The sequence below is a fragment of the Melozone crissalis genome, unplaced genomic scaffold (genome assembly GCF_028551555.1).
Source record: "Melozone crissalis strain CALT ecotype California unplaced genomic scaffold, PUWL_Pcris_2 ptg000039l_1, whole genome shotgun sequence".
In the NCBI taxonomy this organism is placed as follows: Eukaryota; Metazoa; Chordata; class Aves; order Passeriformes; family Passerellidae; genus Melozone; species Melozone crissalis.
The window spans coordinates 4088742-4106571 of NW_026535817.1; the positions used below are offsets into that span (position 1 = coordinate 4088742).

The 17830-nt window shown below is 37.2% G+C and overlaps 1 long non-coding RNA gene across 1 annotated transcript in view; it reads right to left on the reverse strand.

Annotated features, from left to right (window-relative positions):
* Nucleotides 1-17574, reverse strand: part of LOC128941875 (uncharacterized) — a 29824-nt gene extending 12250 nt beyond the window's left edge. Inside the window, exons 1-3 of the long non-coding RNA XR_008483585.1 lie at nt 17406-17574; nt 15190-15342; nt 10470-10536 (exon numbers count right to left, since the gene is read on the reverse strand). This is a non-coding gene — a long non-coding RNA (uncharacterized LOC128941875). The remainder of the gene's footprint in view (nt 1-10469; nt 10537-15189; nt 15343-17405) is intronic.
* Between the last annotated feature and the right edge of the window lie 256 nt (nt 17575-17830).

Sequence of the window (17830 nt, forward strand, 5' to 3'; positions counted from 1 at the left end):
ATTCTGTTACTGAGTTTCCAGGGGGGAAATTTACCACCAAACTTTCAGAATCACCTTTGCATTTCTAGTACTTTCACACTGCCTGGGAACCTGTTGAACTTCTTGCATCAATTAGAGAAAGCTTAATGTTAGTGTTCTGGCTTCCACCTGTCCAGAAGCGCCAGATAATGGACCATTCTGAGCCTGCCTGTCACCCCAGAACACCTCTCAAGTAAGGAGTATTTCTAAAGGCTTTTACCCTTTCATGACCTCCTTATATTACCAAAGTGATGCAATTTGCATGAGTCCAATGGAGACTTAATTCTTCCATGTGCATTTTAAGCTGGTGGATGCAGAAATACACCCCACCACAGCTCATGGTGGATTTATCTGTCACTCAGGCCTAATGAATTTCTTTCACTAAGCAGCCCTGCAGTGAAATTTTCTAGTTATACAACTAGAATGAAATTTTACAATGTAGGCTGCCCAGTTACATCAGTGAACACACATGTTTAAATGAAGATAGAGGAAAGGTGGGTGATTTGTGTAGAAAGCAGCACCATCTGAGAAATCATTTTAAAACAATGATTACAGCCATGATATGTGTGGAAGCATAGTGAAAGAAATTGACTTATATGGCCAGTTACAATATATTTCACCTAATGGAGGAAAAGCCGAGTCAATGAACAATTTTGTACCACCGTTATTGCAAAATGATTACAGCCCCCTTTATCACAGCTGTACAATATGCTGACTGAACAGGAAAACATGCAGCACACACAGTGTAGTGATTTCCACCACCATATAAGTAAATGTCAGACTTGCTTCATCTATTCAGTGATTTTCTTAATGAAAACGTCAGCATAATGCTGGCATTTCCCACCTCTCTTTTAATTCCTGCTCTCTTCTCTCATCCACTATTTGACCTTTGCATGCACTTGGTAGCTTGCCCAAGGTGCTGTCACACCTTCATTGCCCCTCTCTAATGATGGTCTTTCCCTGCCAGATTCAAAGAGGATCCTTGGGAAGCAATTGCAGGGCCCTGTTCCCACTAGGATGACGAAAATCTGAACGCCTCAATACTTTAGGTGACTTTTCACTTCCGCTCTGAAAAGACTTAACTAGGAGAGCAGTGACACACAATTTGAATGTTTTACACAAGACAGTGGCAAAAAGGAGTAATGTGAGTTTTATAAGCTAGGAATATGGCATATGTATGGCATGTAAGATAGAAATATTTTGGCAGCAGCTCTCTGGCCACAGAGAGCAACACAACTTTCCCCAGCCTTTTTGGGAAAGGCTGTGAGAAGATCAAAATAAAAAATGAGAAAAAATCTTATCTTCCCTTGCTGCACCTGTTGTTGTGAACATGTGGAATGTGTTATGGAGATTTGTTTACCAAAGAGGGGTTTCTTAATTAGCTAATGGGGATGGTGTTTGGACTGGAGGACCAACAAGGTCCAGGTGTATCATAAATGTCTATAAAAACAATGGGTTTCTTAATAAATATAAAACTACAACTATAACTATAATATTCTAATTTTAATAAAATTTAAATATTATTTTATAACACAAATAAAATTTAAATTTTATATAATTTGATTTTAACTTTTAATTTTTAATTTTAATAAAATTAAAATTTTAATTTTAATAAAATTAAAATTAAAATTTTTATATTATCTCATATTTTATAAAATATAATATACAATATATAAATATATATTTTATATATATATAATATATATATACAGAAAAAATATATACATACATATATATACATATATAGACACACACACATGTATATATATTCACATATATATATACACACACACACATATATATATATATATATATACACACATATACATATATATATAAAAAATAAAGGGATTGATCAGCCTTCTGTGAATCATGGAGTCAATGCTAATTATTACCCAGCTGGGGGCCTGCAGGGACAGAAAATGGCATATACATGGCATACAAATGCCATATTGACCCCATTTTGGTCACCACAATACAAGAAATATGTTAAACTAAGAGAGAGCATTGAAAAGAGAGCACCCAAGATGATGAAGGGCCTTGAGGGGAAACCATATGAGGAGCAGATGAGGTCCTTTGGTCAGTCCTGGAGGAGGCTGAGAGGAGACCTCACCGCAGTTACAATTTCATTGTGAGGTGAAGATGAGGGGCAGACACTGATCTGTTCTTTGTTCCCAGTGACAGGACCCAAGGGATGGCCTGGAGTTGTGTCAGGGGAGGTTCAGGTTGGATATCAGGAGAAGGCTCTTCATCCAGAGGGTGGTCAGGTGCTGGAATGGGCTCCCCAGGGAAGAGGTCACAGCACCAAGCCTGACAGAGTTCACAAAGTGTTTGAACAACCCTCTGTGGCACATGGTGTGATCCTTGGGGATGATCATCTGCAGGGGCAGGAGCTGGACTCCATAATCCTTGTGGGCCCCCTCCAACTCAGCATATTCTCTGATTCTGTGAAAATCAGGCCATGTTAGTTACATTTATAGTATCATGTTGCAAAGAAAAGACTTGATAATACTCTTGAGCTGGTAGCTGCCCTGAAAGATCAACATTTTATCTGGATCCTATTGCCTTCGGTAGAAATACAAATGAATCATGGTTCAAATAGTAAATAGGTTCAAATAGCTGAAGTAGGAAGAAAGATAAAAATCTTTTTTTTTTTTTTTTAATCCACATCCTGATTGTGCACCATTTTTCCTGGTGATCTGAGGCAATTTGTCTCCACTGTACTGTGCTTAAGAGCCTCTTGCATGTATTAGCCAACAACTGACCTCACAGCAGAGCCAGCAAGGAAGGGCAAGGGTGTACAATAAATCCTGGAGTGGCTTGAAGAAGGAATTAGTAAAAGTTGACCAAATCCAAAGCTTCCTTCTCATCAGTGCGTTCTGAGGGTTCGTTCTCTCTTCCAGGTCCTATACATACTCAAAGACTAAGTTTCCATTGCAGAAGCTCCTTCTCCTGCCTATTGTAATGAAAAGACCAGACGCAATTACCTTTTCTATACCATCCTCCCATTTCTATACGATATTCTCTTACATTGTCTGTGGGTTAAGAAAGGAATGGGCTAAGTGCGAGGGCAAATAGTTCATAGCTAGTGGATTTCACAAGGAGTCAACAAGAGCCAGAGCTGTCTGGGCTACACAAGTACCCTTGCTGATATTGTGCTATGTCAGCATGCTGATTTATCTACAGAAACACAAGGAATTTCTGCCTTGGGCAGAAAGTAGTTACCAGCAGCAGTTAAGTCTAAACCAAAGATAAACTGTTTGGGGAACAGAATTAGAATCTATTTAAATTCCTTTCTACACAGCATAACAAAATAGATCTCCTAAGAACAGCTAGTTTATGAATTTGACAGGTTTCTTCTGTGCCACAATCTCTTACTGTTAGCCAGGTTTTCTATAATCAGCTTTTCCTCATGAAAGCATGGAAAAAAAATAAGTTGAAATGAGGCTTATAGCAAGGTATTGAACATAATAAGTAGGATGAAATAGTTAAAGCTTTAGCTAAATATTTTTCATTTTTATCAGTTCACTGGGTGCTGAGAAAAAATAATGTACAAAAGAAGAAAAAGTATTCCACATACCATAGGAAAATGTTTGCCGTCCAAAAAAAAAAGAGAGCAAAAGGATCAGAAGTCAGCACATGACTGCAGTAGGATCCTCTCTGCCACAGACCAGATGAGCATCTCTGAAGTTTGGAATAGCAACAACTTCCTTAAGCAACTTTAGACACCTGTGATTGAGATTTTTGGCCATGTGCTCTGTACAGAAGCATAATCGAATGACAAAGTTCTGCAGTAATAAATGACTCCATGTAATGGTGAGTGCTGCAGAGCAGATTGCTTGTTTCTGGGAGTGAAAGATACAGCACTTGTTCAAGGATAATCTGATAATAGATCACAAGGAATTCCAATGCCACAAAAGACTAAGCAGAGCCTTGGGATTTCACCAAGAAGAGGGACATAACTAAGCTAGCACAATCTAATGATGAAGGAGACTCAGCGCAAGCTGATTTACTGCTGAACAACCTTCTCTTGTCTCACCTCATCTTAAGGAACTGAAATGTTTTCCATAACAGGTCATAAAGGCTCTGCTTTTTCCCTGCAGCAAAAGCCAACAGGTTTTATTTTGTAGGAAGGAAATCTGCACAAGCACTCCCAGACTATGAAAACAAACCACTTCTTTCAATTAAACAAAATCAGCGCAGTAACACAAATTCCCCGTGTCCCCCCCATGAGAAAACAATCTTTATCAAACCCTGCAAAAACAACATTAAAAAAAAGATGATCTGGTTAATGCACATCTTTCAAAACTATTAGTTTTACCCCATCTCCTGTTTTATTAGACAGCATTTGTTTGTTTGGAGGGGCAGGCTGCACTGGTGTGGTAGAGAATTTTCCACATTGGGAAGTTTCCATAGGAAATATTTGCTCTTTTCATATTGGTAAAAATGAGTTGGTGGCAACCAAGATATCACTTGGCTAAAAAATGTATGAGGAAAGGCAAAAGGTGCAAAGCTTCGAGTCACAGGAAAGAGAGAATTTGAGCTTTCTGCACCTTCCAGAAGAGGGAAATGCATAAACAGTGGATTTTAAATAGGAATAAAAAAATAGGGAGAATAAAGCCATAGCAGATAAAGATATCCTGTGCCATAGTTGATCAAGACTACCTGTATGTGTTTTGCTGTGAAAAAATGAAAAAAAAAAAAAATCTATTTTTTCCTTTTTTATCCAGTTCAAGATACAAATAATTCAGTTTTATTCAGTTTTTTGTTCCTCTCTTATCTTTCTTTTTTCTGATCATGTATTTCTCAGTCATTAAAACTCCTTAAATAAAAGTGCATAAAAGTATGTAAAGTTATATTTACATAATTTATGCACTTTTATTTAAGGAGTTTTAATGACTGAGAAATTTTTGAAATAGCTGTTTCTACTGCAACACATTAATGAAGTTTGCCTATGATATTTTTTCACTACACAAATTTTTAATCTAACAGATCACTTGCTAATTTAAATATCTTATTCTGTTTTGTAGCTTGGACCCCGAAGTTCTCTTTTAAGATATTGTAGAATAACCTATGAGCAATCCTGTAAAGTTTCAAGTATAAAGTTATTAACATTTAAAGTAGATACCCTTAGGTAGTTAGAAGAAATGATTCTATGACATAAGTCGAGTAATTTTAGCAGAAATTAAGGAAAAAGAATTTTTGAAGTGCCATAATTTTCATGAGAATTCCCCATATTTGAAAGAGATTGACTGAGATCTGCACTTCACACGTTCTTTTCCTCTTGCTTAAGAGTTTGTGCTTTATTCATGTATAATAATAGGCCACTTTATAGGGTATTATTATTCTCAGGGAATCATTTTGAATGAGAGCATAGAGAGGACCTAACAAACCATGAGTTCAGAATTTGGAAATCAGACAGGAAAATTTATTTGATAATATTTCTCAACCAAGAGAAAAGTCTAAAATTCTATTTGAGAACTTTCTTGATTGCCACGTTCTCAGCCTCATGGCTGATTCTAAGCCCAAACAGCCTGAATGACAACTCGTATGCTTAATGTTAAAATAGCAATGAAGTGCTTTAAACCAGGATCTAAATATTTCATACAGATCTGATCAGAAGCATGTATTCATCTTGGACAGGAAATCACATTCCATTTACATACCTCCTTGTCTTTGAGCATATGGTCTGAAGTTCAGAGCCTTAAAAATACATTTATTTCAAAGGGTGCTGGATATGGCATTAATGAATAACTCTGGCTGCAGTAATATGCTATTTGAAAATATTTAATTGAGGTCTGAAAACTCTGTGGAATACCAAAGCAATTTTCAGTACACTCTGACTAAATTCAATGGCCAAAACTTTCAAACACTTGTGGGTCAAGCCCTAAAAGAACTGAAACTGGAAGACTTGATGGTACAACCCTTATTACAAGAAAACCAAGGTCTAATTATGGCCTTCCAGCTACCTGAGGGAACTTAGAAGAAAGCTGGGGAGGGGCTATTTACAAGAGCCTGGAGTGAAGGACAAGGGGGAATGGCTTCAAAGTGAAGGAAAGTAGGTTTAGATCACACTTGAGAAAGAAATTCTTTACTATGAGGATGGTGAGGCCCTGGCACATATTATTGTAAATGCAATAACATACGCCAACCCCAATGAGGGGAAAGAATGATTCATCTGACTCAATCTTATCAGAAGGCTAATTTATTACTTTATTATACTATATTAAAGAATGCTATACTATACTAAAGAATACAAAAAATACCTACTGAATGTTAAAAAGATAATAATAAAAACTTGTGACTCTTTCCTGAGTCCCAACACAGCCCCAGTCACCAATGAGTTAAGGCAACTCACACCAGAGTCCAATCAAGCAATCACCTGTGGGTATAAAATTTCCAAACCCATTCCACATGAACAGAACACAAGCAAAGGAAATAAAAATTGTTTTCTTTTTTTCTGAAGTCTCTTGTTGCCCTTCTGCTTCCCACGAGAAAAAAAAAAAAATCCCTAGACAAAGAAATCATGTTAAAAAATGTGGATATCACAACATGTTGCCTGGAGAAGATGTGGATGCCCCATCCATGGAAATGTTCAAGGCCAGGTTGGATGGATCTTTGAGCAACATGGTCTAGTGAAAAATGTCCCTGTCCATGGCACAGGGGTTGGAACTAGGCGTAGTTTAAGGTCCCTTCCAACCCAAACCATTCTATGATTCCACCCCTGGGGCTTATACTGAACACAGTCAATAAATTTGCTGCCTTGGAAGCAAATACTGGCTATAAGCAATACCAGCACACTACTGCAAGTTTTCAAAGTTAATTGAATCAGCATATAAAAATGTTTTCCCTGTGTAATAAATCTCACTATAATCAACCTCTCTATGGCAGGCACTTCTATATGATATGCAAATTTCAATTATTTATTTAGAATATATTCAGCGTTTTCATATGACTCCATTTTCTGTTTAAAAAAGTTGGGAGTTGAATTAAATAACCAGCTCTCCTTTGGAAAATGCTATTAACAACATTGAATGCCAACATAATAATGGAGCTTTTCAAATAATCAGACTACAAATATACTTTGGAAGTGAAAAAAGGGTTTCACTCAAGCTTCCTTTAGGATCTTCCTGGGTAAGTCTGCTATGCTGACTTCTTTACAATACGCAACAAAAAAAGAGATAAAGGTTTAAGGATATTTTACCTATTTTTCCCTGACACAAGAGAAAAACTAAATGATGTAATCATTATTTATTTCCATTTTAAAGTTCAGTCTCAATGAACTCATGCTGGATTTCCAAGTGTAAAAACATGAACACCTTGAAGGAGAAATATAGGCCACTGACAAAAATGTACTAGTGACCCATTGACATTATGAATCTGTTCCTCATTGTTGTTAAACACTCTGGAGAAAAGCCAGGTGACCTTACTCAAGGTAAAAAAGTAAAAAGGAAGCACCAGAAAACAGATGTTATCTAATGGAACTTTTTCACAGTTTACTGAATTTCTCATTGTTTCTTGAGAGACAGGAAAACCATGGCAAAAAAAAAGGAAATGTAAGCCACACAATGAAATTACAAGTTACAGACAGAGATATGGAGTTCTTTTTATTCCCTGAGCAGCAAATGATTACCCTCCATCAGAGTAACTCAATATAGAACAAGACCACAACTTGTCCCATGGCTAGTTACTATTTAAATTTGTACAAAGCATGTTTTCTTTTGTGATTATGATCATGTAATCTCACTAGGAATGAAAGAATTTTCATCATGATGGCCTTCTCTTAAAATTGCAAAACTCAAGTTGTGAATTTCTGTTCTTTTTCTTTTTTGTTGTTTTTGCAGAAAATGGTATCGAATTTATAATCTGCATTACTTCAATGCAGACCAGACTCACAAAAAATAATTTCTAAATGAGCATTTACATTTCATAAATTTTTCACAGTTGTTTATTTTTTGGGATTCACGTGCAAAAATTAAATTTATATGAAAGAAATAACTGAAATATATGCATCACGTGACCAAAAAACTGATCAGTAATACATACAGCAGGAAAAAAAAGATTCATAATTAAAGTAGATTAAATCATACACCTCATCAAAATGAGGGGTGTGTAATTAAAAAAACTTAAATACAAAACTTTTATGTATAGTCAGTGTATATACACCTCCTCGTATCACAGGAAGTTTGATTATAGACAGGTAAGTGATGAATGCTAGACTGTGATAGAAGGATACATCAAAAAAAGATATTTGAAAGTCCATAAATAAGAATTGTTTGACGCTAGATCCAAAAAATCAGCATGTGAATGATTAGCTGCACCCCTCACTAGGAGATATTTCTCCTCTTTTTTTCTTTCTGGCCCCTTGAATATTTAATTTCACTCTTTAAAAGAGAAGAAATTCAAAAGGAGAATAATTGTAGAAAATCCACTGGACAAAGACAGCAGACACACAGAGGGTGTAGATTTCAATTTCCCCTGATCCCACCCTTCTGACTGTGCCTCATTGTGACAGACAGAAGAAAAATAAGTAACTGCAGAAAAGGAGAGTCTGGTGAGGACGGGAAACACCCTCTGAAGCTGTTCATACGTATTCTTACCATCAGCATTTCCTGTTAAATGGAGATAATTGATATGGGTTCTCTGGATTCCATTCTGAACCTTCCCTTGTCCAAGGGAGCAAAGACAACTTGTAGATTTTTGACCTGGTGATTGGTTTTTAGAATGGTTGGTGCCATGTTTAATGCCATGCTGCTGAAATGCCATTGGATGTGTGTGCCCCTTGGCCACCCCCTAATCAAACAGGAACCTCTTAACTGGTACAAGCTAAGAAGAATTTTTGACTGTTACTAGAAACACATTCTGGCAACACTGTATGGACTCAACTTCTGTGAAAATTCCCATAAACTATTTCTGAATTCAATCCCTACATTCAATTTGGCAAGGACAACAAGAAACTCAGGATTCTAGTTTAGGTTGGTAGTATCTCTTTCCCTGCAGATGAAGGTTTTGCCTGTGATTTTTGCCTTCACAGAGGAAACAAAGTGATTGTTTTTGTGTGCCTGTGTGGCTTTGAGGTCTGCCTTCTCCCTTTCCAAACTAATCCAATAAAATAAAAAGTGTTATGGAAAGCATGACTCCTATGAGAGAGGAGTAGTCTGACTTTGAGGGAGAAAAAGTGTCTGCATTAGGATGATAAATGACTGACTATAATTAATTGATCAATTAATTGATTTTACAATAAAATCCAGTATTAGAAGTAGTGGCCTTAAATACACCATGACCTGCAGTTTTATCTGATAAATTATGCTCCATCAAAATCCACACTCAGCAGTTATTTATTGTGCAAAGTTCCAAATTGAATCTTCTACTTCTGAATTAATTTGGATCTTAAGTATTTTGCATTTGTATTGCCATCCAAAAGGGTTTGTGTAAAAATCATGTTTAAAAAAGGGATATACAATATTTACAGTAGGAACATGCTTGACTTTCTATGATATTAAAAAAGCTTAGCAAAAGGGAACAATGCTCATCATCTAAATGTCTGCTCTAGAAAAATTATTCCTAGGGTACTTTCAAGATGCTGCTCTCCCTGGATTCAATTTATGTTCTGCATCTACAATAAAGGGCAAATGTCTCTGCAGTTCCCTGCTGAAATCAGTGTTGGGCTTGTACTTCTCAGTCTCACAGCTTGGAAGAATGCCATTGCAAAGGAGCACGGAAAAGGGAAATGAGCCACCGCAGAGAAAGTCAAGAGTGAGGATGCACTTCAAATCAATTTTGCCATGAAGTTGAGCTCTTGTTATGTCTGCTAGGAACGGATTTTAACAGATAGGAGAGAATAATCTCAGGGCTGCTATTCTCCTAATCACATAGATTTTGGGGCTTTTTTCCTTTTTTTTTTTATCTTTTCTAGAAAAACCAAAATTTTAAAGATTTTTTTAAAACGTATATTTTTCAATGCTGCTAAATGTCTAACTGATTTCCACAACATTGGTTCTATCTTGGAAAAAAGATGCTATTTACCTATAAAATGTTGTAGACAGATTATTAAATCAGACTTTGTTACTCTTACTGCTATGTTGTAATGGTGGAAGAGACGATGGAAGCGATAGAAGATGATGGAATCAATCGGATGAACTATTGGAAAGAAATTTGAAATGGCATTTGACAACATATCAAATAAAGGGCACAATTCAATAAGAGATCACAATTCAAACGTTCAGTAGTGTATAGAAGACTACACCATTTTAAAACAACTAAAATATGTTTTTATAAGTGCTATCCTACTGCACAGGACAAAAACTGAGGAATAAGATTTCAGAACAGCTGAAAAATCACAAGAATTGCTCACAACCACTCCAAGGGTATTCTACAACTAACTGAAATATAGGTCATAAGACTTAAAAAGAAAAAAAAAAAAAAAGGAAAATTCAGCTTCAAATACTTACCATAAACCCATCACTACAGTTACACACATCAGCATCTTTGAGTTCAGCTTGCAGCAGCAGTTAGGCGCTGTTGGCAAAAAGAGAAAGCAAAGTTTGTTGCTACAAATTTCTGGATTATCGCTCAAAATATCCATGTCTGCAGTCTGGTTTAGAGCAGCCCCATGGTAAGAATGTATTTGGGATTTGTTATCGTTTGGGCAAGCATGACAAGATAAGATCTTAACAACTATATTCGAAACGTGCACAAGTTGGCTTACACTGCCTGCAGTGCTGCATTGATTCCTATCTCCTTCCTGAGTAATTTCACTAACAAAAGGGTCATAGCAAATGTACACAGAGCCAATAAGCCTACAGACACTAACTCCCCCCTGCTCCCCAAAGTCTTTATACAACAAAAATTGTGAGTGGTTGATTGTGGCTTAGGTACACTGCCAAAGGAGTTTTCATCGACTCGCTGTTTATTCACATTGCAACATTCTCAAATTCACTTCATCTATTTTTAGGGACAGATAATAAACATTTATGTGATCAAAATAAATAATACAGGACTACTGAAACACATCTCAAAGGCTTTGCTATTCAGAATGCCACCAGCTCCTGCCAAGGAAGTACACTCAGCACTAGCCACACTTCAGGTTTCAGCCACTTATTTTTGACATAATGAAAATGCCTTCTCTCCGAGTACATGGCCACTCTTCCTCTCTTACATCAGAGTCTACAAGCTATTGAGGGTAAAAGATGTATGAGACTGTTCAGCCTGAGAGCCAGCAACTTAGTCAGTATGTTTCTTTTTTTAGTATTTAATATCTTTCCTGACTGCAGCAGATTTAGTGTGCTTGGAAGTTAACACTGAAGTATTTGGACGGCCACTGTTTGAGCGACAGCGACCACTGAGAAAGGACAGCAAATCAGAATTTCTGCTTGTTCTACATTTAAACACATTGTTCAAGAGACAGGATAAATACTTTTTCTTTTTTTTTTTAAAAAGGATCCCACCCATCAGGCCACTGTGCCACTGTGAGCACATGTTGCTGCTCAGCAGACACGTCTCTGCAACCACAGCTGCTCACATTCCTTTGTGGATGCTTACAGCCTGCAGACTGAAAGTCCTGAAATGAAGATGAAAAGGGGAAAAAAAACCCCACTGGATTCCAGATGATCTGACCGGCTTCAGACCAAGGAATCTGAGGAGGCAGCTGCTTAAATCTTCAGAGGGGGATTATCTAAATAAACCTGAGGGATTAATACATTACACCATTCCCAGATAACCTATCTGCAAAGGCATTAACTAAGAGTTTGGAACACAAGTAAAAGCATTCACCACTTCTACTTCAGCAGCCCAAAACTGCAGCCAAGCCACACGAGAGTGCACACTGACATCAGTCAGTCCTTTCTAAAGATCTATTCAGAACTGCATTGTTTCCTGCTATCAGCAGTTTTAGGCCAAATTCTATGAATCCCACTGATCTTGTCTTTTATCAAATAAAATATGAAGCGCTGGTGAATGGAATGGAAATTTTAACTAAGCTCAACAACAGTTTAAGCATTCCATGCTGGGATATGCAAAAGAACAAGGCTATTCTGTAAAAGTACAAGCAGACATGTAGCAGATTAGATTGTCTGCACCAGCATCTCTGAAATTCAATCCTTTCTTAAATCATTTCAAAGGCAGATGGACAGTGTTTTGCCAAGTCTGCAATTTGGTGGCAATGAAATTGCCTCATGAATGTGAAGTTAGATGACTACTTAGAATTTCATATATTTGTGAGAGAACAGAGGCAGAATTATCTGAGGTCTTCTAAACTGCAAGAAAAGAGAGGAAATTGGCTACATGCTGAAGCATCAACAAAAGGACAAGTTGAATCTGTTTATAAGAATGCTGGCAGAAGATTTAAGTGCCTTACAATTTCAAATCAAAGGCCTGCAGGTGGAGAAAAGCTGGAGAGAAAAAAGAGAAATCTGCAAATACATTTACACTTTGCTTCTGATATGAGATAGAAAAGTGGAACAGAGAAACTAAGAGAGGAGGAGGAATATCAGGAATTTTTAATATAGGTAAGTATTTCTGAGCTCAAATTTGCAAAAATTTAGGAGATAATGGGGGGGAAATGACTATGGTAAATACATTTGAAAGAATCCCCTGGCATATAAAACAGAAAAAAAGAAAAATTACAGGCTATTTAGTTTTGTATGATAGCAATGATATTTAAATACCTAGTGGCTATATTTTGGTTTTATGACTTTGTTAGGATACTTGCAGTATAAGCTGTGAAAGCCACTTGTAGTTTACTTTGCAATACTACCCTTCAGTTATCTTCTTCAGTGTTATATTTGAAGGACAGGCTTTATAACAGATTTTCCTACAGTTGGTTTTATTTTGTGCAAATAGTACCTGTGCAAAAGATGACAACATTGGTAGATAACAGAGCTAAAATGCACTTCTATCTTTATAATGATACAAAAATCTCATTACTCTTGATATGCTGTACTGGGTACTTTTCTACAAGGGAGACAGGGAAAAGGAGGACATCCCCAGATATCCTCTTGTTTGGAACATCAACATCCCTACAGTTACTAAACATTAATAAGAGCACTCAAAAATGGCAGATCAGTTCAGAAGAAAGGGATGAAAAGCCTAAAAACCATTTTTTAAAGGACTCAGACTTCTGAAATAGATATGACTTTAGGTATCTGACTTCATCTCTGTGATCCAAGAAGTTTCTGTTCATTGTCACTTTAATAATAAGGCTTTGCAAACACTGTCTATCTGATTTTGATTTCAAACTTTATTTCTGCATTTACTTGTCTCAATTCCACCCTGTTTCAATGTCAGAAGAATAAGAAAAATTGACAGGATAATGTTTAGGTTTTTAGACTCTCATTTTTGAGTTCAGAGCATGTTCACACACCCACTCATGCCATGCTTGACCCACAGGTTTAACCCTCTGCCTCTTCAAAACTCTCTCAGTGGTTTGGCTGACACTTGTCGCGGACATCCTTCAATGAAAAATCCTTTCCTTAGGATTTTTCCTCCTGAGAAGCTGGGAGGCCTCAGGGACAAAATGCAAACATTGATTATCTGCTGCTGTGGGATGCAACAGGTGCATCTGTGATTGGCCCATGTTGGATGTTTGTAATTAATGGCCAATCACAGCCCAGCTGGCTCGGACAGAGAGTCCAAGACACAAGCTTTTTTTATTCATTCTTTGTTTTTCTATTCTTAGCTAGCCTTCTGGTGAAACCTTTCCTTCTATTCTTTTAGTATAGTTTTAGTGTAATATATATCATAAAATAATAAATCAAGCCTTGTGAAACATGGAGTCAGATCCTCATCTCGTCCCCAGTCCAAGAGCCCCTGTGAACACTGTCACAGACACTCACCTTGGGTAGCAGCCTCATGCAGAAGCAGGAGTGTTCAGATCCACCTCAGCCAAATTTCAAGGAATCCAGCCCCCAGCTTCCCTCTGTGATGCCTCTGCCAGAAAACAAGGCAGCCTGGATCAGAGCATCACAGAATCATGCAGTCTGTCCTGCAATATCTGGACCTGTCTACTTTCATCATCCCCAGTAGGCACAGTGATCACCGTCTGGCAATTCAAGAAACATCTGTGACATATTTTTAGAACTTATTTCAGTCCTCTCCATTTTCTTTCATCACAATCTTTTGTCTTCACTCCCTGTTACTTACCTATTGCAACACTGGAACTCTAAATTCAGTTTTGCTAGTCTCTATTTTGTCTTTTAATCTTTGCCTCACTTTCCCATCCTCTCATGTCACAGCACAAATAAACTTGTCCCACCCCCTAGCCTCTTTAACTACCATTTCTCCTCTCTATTCAATCTCTTTACACTCAGAAATAGCACTCTGTGTCCTGCCTTGAACTTCCAGCTCCCTTCAATACAGCTAAGCAACTCTTGAAATCAGTCCCCTTTTGGCTTCTCTGACTCTGCACCATGATAATTTTCTCCTGCTGTCTTTCTTCTAAGGAACTCTCTAGATTTTGTTGTGGTTCTTGGTGGGAAATTCAAAATACATATTATTTTGTCTCCTTCACTCTTGCCTTTATATTTATCTCAGGTTACCCTTACCTGCAAATTTAAATTTAAATACTTTTTAAATACAACTAACAGCCCTCAGCATCCCAGACCCATTGCCCCCTTGTCTCTCTGACATCTTTCAAATTCCACAAAATTAAAATAGGCATCTTGATATTCACTTGCACCACTTTTTAATCTGAATGGCCAGCATTTCACTGCCATGTTTGTATATAAATACAAAACAAATTTGGTCCCCCCCATTTATTAAAAGTGCTGCTGCAAAGACTGGTCTTCTACTACAAAGTTGTGTCCATGTCACCCCTCTCTTTTCATTCTTGTAATACTCGGTCACTTTTTTGTATGAAACACAATCTCCTTGTGTTTATTCCTCATGCCAAGAACATCATGGACTCATCCAATTCCCCATTCAGCAATTTCCAGTAATTCAGCAGCAGGAACACCAAATGACTTCTCAGCTCAGTCTCCATATTTTAACTGCTCCACCTCTGAGGTGACAAAGTAAAAAACATCCCCATCATTCTCCACCCCATTCATGAAAAAAACCTCCGTTATCATGAAGCCTCAGAAAACCTGATAGTGTGTCTTGTTAAGGTCTGTGAGTGCAGGGTGCCTTGACTGTGTTTGTGCACTGCACTTTTTAGCACCTGGTATTTCATTTTACCCTTGGATCAGCTTGGCAGGGGCGTTCATTCATGCACTGATGCAAACTTCCACATTTATGATGCTGTGTAGGAATGTTCTCATAATGGGGGCGCCTGGTTGCAGCTCCTGGTTCATGCTCAAGACTGGTCCTTGTTCATGTTCAAAGCTGGTCCTGAAATGGGAAGGAGAGAGGGAATTATAAGGAATTTTTATAGCGATAGATGTCTTCATAAAGAACATACAGTCTGGAAAACTGACACAAGTTGCAGAGGACAAAATAGAAAAGTCAAGTGAGGAATCTTTTCACCAAGAGAAAAACTGGATTCCCAGAAGGGCGTCAAGCAAAAAGTCACTTCCTTTCTTCTTTTTGCCTTTTTCCCTGCCCTAGCCTTGCAGACGTGAGTTGTTCTAAAGGCAGGAGTCACATTCATGTTCACAGATTGAAAATCATGCAGAGCAATGCAGCATCTATTGTCATGACCAGAGAGCAAGGAGAGGAGTGAGGAGCTAAAAAACCTATTTCTCTTCTAGACATATTTGGGTATGTAAATAATTCATTTTGATGGCTTTATTCAAAACTGATGCACCTATCAATACCGTTGCTGCTGTTCCAAGCAACTAAAAAATCTGTCCAATTCTTTTCAGTGTAAATTTCTCTGACTCTTTTGGATTTGCAGGATCAGTATTACCTCTTGAGTTGTTTACCATTTTGAACTAAAAGCTTAAGGTATTTTTAATACTCTTTGTGAAACAATATTTGCAGTGAAATGGTACTTGGGAAAGTAGTAGAAATATGTCACAGGAAGCAAGAATGTTTATACTGAATTACCTGATTTCTGTCTTTTGTGATTCTGCATATTTAGCATCATTTGAATTAGGATTAAAGACCAGCAAAAATGACTGCTAAAGCCTTATAAGTACATTTAATCCTATTTTATACTGAGGCCTTTATTGAATCATGTATTTTAAGTTACACTCATGAGAAGTGCAGAGAAATGCACACTGAACTGGTCTTATATAGCAGTTAAAAGCCTTCTTCAAATGCTAATCATTTATAATTAGTCTACTTCAATTAGTAATGAACAAATTGCCCTCTCCAAGAAAAGAGAATATATTCCATGTGCTGATTAAAAGGGAAGAGTGATCTTCAAATTCTGAAGCAAATGATTGATGCGAAGCAAAACTCTCTCACAATTTTGTTCTTTTAACTCTTTGATGAACTGATCAACAAAGGCAAGTTTCCCAAAAGTCTTAGAAAACATTATTAGCAATTCACATAAAGAAAAGCACATCTGTGTTCATACGTTCTCACTTTAAATGCATCCTTACTTTAGAGCTATTTTACATCATTTACTAAGCAGGTGTTATATTTCCTCCTTTTTCTTTCAAGGAATCAGCTTTTAATGGGCTACTTTCTAATGTGCAAAATAAAAATCAAAAAGCAATTGGCTGGTTGGGAACTGATTGTTAGGCAGTAGTCCCAAAAAGCCTTTGGGCAGGAATAAAGGCATCTGACAGATTCAGTACAACTTCAATCACTAAAGATTACACAGTTTAGAAGAAAATATCTAAGTTGAATTTTGATACAGGACTTCTTTCACTTGCTCAGTGTCTATTCTAAATAGCCCATGCAGTGTTTACCAGAAGAATGGTTTTGCTTAGTCCTGTTAAAGGATTTATTCAGCCAATAATGTACTTCAAGCATATGCAAATCAATAGTTTTGAAACACCTATTCTGAAATGGGGTAGGGACAAGGCAAAGGAAATTGGATAATTCATTCAGAAAGTAACTTTCTGCTTTCTGCTGATATGCCAACTGGTGAATTGCAGAAAATCGATGTTCAGCTCCTTGTGTTCTGTTATTAGGTGTCCTGCTTCCAGGTGTTTGGAGTGGTCTTGTATAACTGGGGTTTTGTTCATTTGTTTTGGTGGCATTTTTACTTTATCAGGAGTGTGTGGGGGATATTAAATGAAAATATACAGGACAATGCTGCATGTTAAAATGTAGAGAAAACCCTTCTCACTGATATGGTTGTGTAGGCAAATGCTGTAGGACTGGTAAGGAATAATATTAACAAAAATATTGCAAACAGAAAAATGCCGACCTGACAAAATGAGATAAACTTCTTCAATGGCAAGTCTGTCTCAATAAGAGCAGCAGAACAAGGGAGAGAGTTTCTCCAGGATAAATAATGGAATTTAACTGAGATTTCTAGTACTTCAGTTTGGTTTTACCTTCCTTTCACCAATTACAGCTCTATTCAGTCCTTCCGCTAAGGACCCGTGGCATGGTCTCTGAAGGAGGAGGTGGAATTCCTTCCAGCCAACTTCCAAAAGCACTGGCTGCCCACCCTGTATTTGAGGAGGCAGGTGAAGGCACTGAAGTATTGCTTGGGATCTGATATAAACTGTAAAGCATTAAAATACTGTTATATCATTTGAAAGCATGTAGACATGTATTAAATTGTAATCACTCTCCTCTGTACGGGAACGGGGAAAATGATATCTCACATTACACCAACATACAGCTACAGCACTAATTAATTTCCTGGTTAAAGCCATAGATAACTCCATAAAATAATTAGCAATAGCTTCATAGATAATTTACCAAGTACCTGGAACTCAGACATAGTTTTTCTAGGAGAACGGTTAGTTTCCCT